Source organism: Salvelinus fontinalis, unplaced genomic scaffold, assembly GCF_029448725.1.
Source record: "Salvelinus fontinalis isolate EN_2023a unplaced genomic scaffold, ASM2944872v1 scaffold_1624, whole genome shotgun sequence".
Taxonomy (NCBI): domain Eukaryota; kingdom Metazoa; phylum Chordata; class Actinopteri; order Salmoniformes; family Salmonidae; genus Salvelinus; species Salvelinus fontinalis.
The window spans coordinates 4,222-8,599 of NW_026601833.1; the positions used below are offsets into that span (position 1 = coordinate 4,222).

The following is a 4,378-nucleotide window of genomic DNA, read 5'->3' on the forward strand; positions in this document are numbered from 1 at the left end:
ACATAGCTGATACCATCATTACACTTAGAGATGTGATAAATAAAATGAATAGCGATAAGAGAGGGGGAATTGTTTTAAGTATAGATTTTAATAAAGCTTTTGACAGGGTGGAACATGATTTTATGTTTAGGGTACTGGAAAAATATGGGTTTGGAAATAGAATAATAGGATGGATAAAATTATTATATAGAAAGGCAAAAAGTAGGGTAAAATGTAATGGGGTTTTAACAGATTCTTTTATTCTTGAGAGATCAGTGAGACAGGGGTGCCCTTTATCAGCATTATTGTATGTTTTATCGGTAGAACCCTTAGCGGCATACCTTAAAAAAGATCATTTTATAAATTGTGTAGAGACTCCGCAAGGAGGTTTTAGTTTAATTCATCAATATGCAGACGATACCACAATAACAGTTAGAGATGAGGAAAGTGTTAAAAGGGTGATGGAGTGTTTTAAAGTATATGAGAAAGCCTCAGGAGCAAAAGTGAATATGGAGAAGTCAGTAATAATGTATGTTGGGAAGAATAATGAGGAGATTTTTCCTTTTAAAATGGTAAATGATTATTTTAAGGTGTTAGGTGTGTTTTTAGGGGTGAAGGAACAGGAAGCTAGGGATATGACATGGAGTGGGGTTATAAACAAAGTTAGGAAGGTGGTAAATATGTGGAGGGGGAGGTCTTTGAAATTAAAAGGGAAAGTAATTGTCATAAATTCATTGTTGATGTCAATTTTTATTTATGTAATGAATGTTTTGGATATGCCAGAATGGGTTTTATCTGAAATGAATAAAATTGTAGTTGATTTTTTATGGGAAGGGAAGGGGGTGAAAATAGCTTTTAAAACTTTGATTGCAGGTTATGAGGAGGGGGGCTTGAAGTTGGTGGATTTAAATGTGAGGAAAACAGCAATTAGAGTCAAAATGGTACGTAAATATTTATATGGGGAATTAGATTATGGATGGAAAAGATTTTTTAAGGAGTATTTGCAGGAGGTTGGGAGGATGGGGGACAATGGTTTATTGATGTGTATGAAAAAGGAAATGTTAGGTAATATACCTTTGTTTTATAGAGAAGTGTTTGAGGCTTGGGGGGAGTTTTTACCAAAGATTTATTATGAGTGTACCATTTTAGACAATATTTTAAATCAGCCAATTTTTTTAAATCCCAAGATACAGTATAATAATAAGATGTTGTTTTGTAAATATTTTATGAGGGCTGGGATGAGACAGATTGGGGACATCTTATATGAGGTCATTCCGGGGTTCCTTCCATGTCAGGCAATATTTGATAATGTGGTTGAAGAAAATGATGAAATAAGTAGAACTACTGTGGAGAACATGTATAAGAGAATATTAGGATGTCTTCCTGTGGAATGGGGTGTTTTAATAAATAAAGAGGTGGCTACAAGAGCTAGGGGTTTACCGGTTTTATATTATGAAAGTAATGGGAAGAAGTATGATTTGTCAGGTTTGAAAGTTAAAAAGGTATATGAAAAATGTATTTTAAGAGAGATAAAAACTCCTGCTTCGGAAAAAGTGTGGTCTAGGGTGTTTGCAAATATAGATGTGAAATCAATATGGAAGAATGTAAATGTAAAATATAATTCTATAGAATGTGAAGACAATGATTTTAAATTGAAACATAATAGGATTTTTACGAACGTGGTTTTACATCAAATAAATAGAGATATTAAAAGAGAATGTGATATTTGTGATAAGGGGGTGGAGAATTTTATGCACTTTTTTGTTGAATGTAGTAGATTAGAAGAGTTTCATAAGTTTTTAAAGGGGATTTTAGTACAACATTGGGGAGAAGAGATTGTTGATGGGGTTGAGTGGAGGAGGTTGTTTCTTTTTGGGTTAACTGGGAAAAGCAAAGTTTTTAATTTTAATTTGATGAATTTTGTTCTTAGTCATGCCAGATACGCTGTAAGACAAAGACGGAATTTGGGACATTATGAAGGGAAAATTGTGAGTGTGGAGGTTTTATTTAGAAGTATTTTAGAGAAAGATATAGAAGTAATATATAAATATGGTGGATGTAATTTTGAAAAATTGTTTGTGTGGGGGAGCACTTTTATTGAAATTGAGTCGAATGGAAAACTTGTTTTTAATTATTAATTGGTTTTGGTGGATGATTGTGTTTTTTTAATAGGTTTCATTTTTCTTTCTTTCTTTTTTGATTTTGTAAAAGGATGAATTGTTCATCCTTTTTTATTATTGATTGAATGTTGTAAATATTATGTGTTTTTTCATAATAAAAGATAAAAAAAAAAAAAATACGCCCGATCTCGTCTGATCTCGGAAGCTAAGCAGGGTCGGGCCTGGTTAGTACTTGGATGGGAGACCGCCTGGGAATACCAGGTGCTGTAAGCCTTTTGTCCACTAGGGGGTGTTGCATTATTTCATCAGCAACACTGCCTCGTAGTAAGCATTTGTTGCTGAATTGACTAAATGCAGCCTCTATGGGCTAGTCTCCCCTGCCCTTTTAATACGATCAAAGTTCCTTGTGTTGTCAGGGAGCAACTGCCTTTTATTTATAAGACAAATAAGAATATTGTTACTGAATGCAGCTTGTGTGTGCTCTGTGCTCCCTCGCCCTGTTCAAATGATCAAAGGAAATAATGCTGGTGAGGAGTGGAACTGGACTGGTGTCTGATGGCCCTGTGTTTTCCATGTTGGAATTACAACCCTTCTTTTATGGAGTAAATCAAAAGCACAAGGGAATCTGAGATGTTATCGATAATAAATCAATTGGTTTCATGCATTTGTCTGTGTGTGTGTGTGTGTGTGTCTGAATGTGATTGTATTTCGTCATATCGCAAACATTTGTGATATCAGATAGGTTAAGATATTAAAAAGTAATTGGTGATTTTTTCGACAGTGTTGCATGATGGGAATCTAGTGGTTCACTGATATAATCTAGTAAACAAAATAAACTACTTTTTCACTACTCTGTGTGCAAGTGCATTCCTAAACGGCATTTAACGCAGGTCGATGTGATATGATATTATCAGAACACAAAGTGGTTACCGTTAGCGGAAAATGTTGGCACTGGAGAGACTTTTCCTCCACTAAGCAAAAGAGATACTGTAATCAAGAAGGTGGTTCAGCCGGTGTGGGGCTCAGCCATTGCACTCTGGCTGTGCTGACCCCTTGCGAATTTTCCAAATGTGTGAATCTCGATTGCAAAATTTATGGTAGTGCTCGTTTGCGCTTTACCCTGATGTCTTTGTTAATGATAAACCGTTGCATGGCGGCAGGCTTAAAGATGACTTGAGTCAACTGACTGTGCTTATGGAGATCTTTGAAGTCAGTTGTGAAGGAGACTTTGTGGACCAATCGAAAGGTGGAAACATTTGTTTGTAAAATTTTGTTGGCATTTTGTCGAAACATTATGTTGCGAAATGCAGCATTGTATTTATGCCACGCTGGTACTTCAATCAGGAGATAGTTGGGAAGCCACTCTAACCCCCCCCCCCCCCCGGTCATGATGTGTCATGCGCTTCCAATATGAAATTGTCCATACATGCATTCCTCCTTAGCACAGAACAATGCAATAGGTTTTCAACATCCAGAGCTTTTGTGTATTTATTGTGGCTAGTAGGATAGCTGCATGGGAAACTTTTGCTGATGATGTATTTGTCAGAAGTCATTGTATTTGTCCGTTTTTTCCCACAAGGCTGAAATTTGTGCCCTCGCTTAGAAATGTTTGCAAGGTTTGTTTGTATTTCATCCAACTATCTGTGCTAAAAAGTGATGGCTACAGTATATGTAATTTCTTCCACTTTTTGAGTGAGCCAAAGTTCAAGCTGCTTATCTAATTGGTGAGAATGCAACGTCTGTTTATCAGACTCACTTTGACTTTATATGGTGTGCAAAGAGATGCACCTTTGCTTACGGCCATACCAGCCTGAATGCGCATTTCCTGATTGGAGAAGTGACGACAGGTGCGAGTGTCTGAGCTGTGAGTGAGTGTTTGCTGGAGAGTGTTTGCTCGAGAGCTATTTTTGTTAATTAAGTGGTTTTTGCAATATAATTTATTATTTTCTTCAGTTGAATAGTTTAAAGTTTGGTTAGTCTTCCCCCTTGCAGTTTTTCTGCTTGGGGGAGAGTTTTTTTTTGGATTCATTTTTTACTATGACGGATAACATGGAAACGATAAACGGAATGGACAAGGACAACGAAAATGCGCAACGGAAGAAAAATGAAGGTAAAGAAGGAATGAAATATGGAAAAGAATATACGGTGGCAATTGAGTTGGAAGGAGAAGACAAAGTGACGACAATGGAACTACTAAGAGCAATTAAGGAGGTGTGTGGAGAGGTGGTGGGATGCCGAATGAAAGGAGAAAAGAAGTACGAAATTACAATGAGAAATGA

The 4,378-nt window shown here is 36.3% G+C and overlaps 1 pseudogene; it reads left to right on the plus strand.

Annotated features, from left to right (window-relative positions):
- Nucleotides 1-3,067: 3,067 nt before the first annotated feature.
- On the plus strand, nucleotides 3,068-3,217 carry LOC129849678 (U1 spliceosomal RNA; annotated as a pseudogene).
- Nucleotides 3,218-4,378: the final 1,161 nt, after the last annotated feature.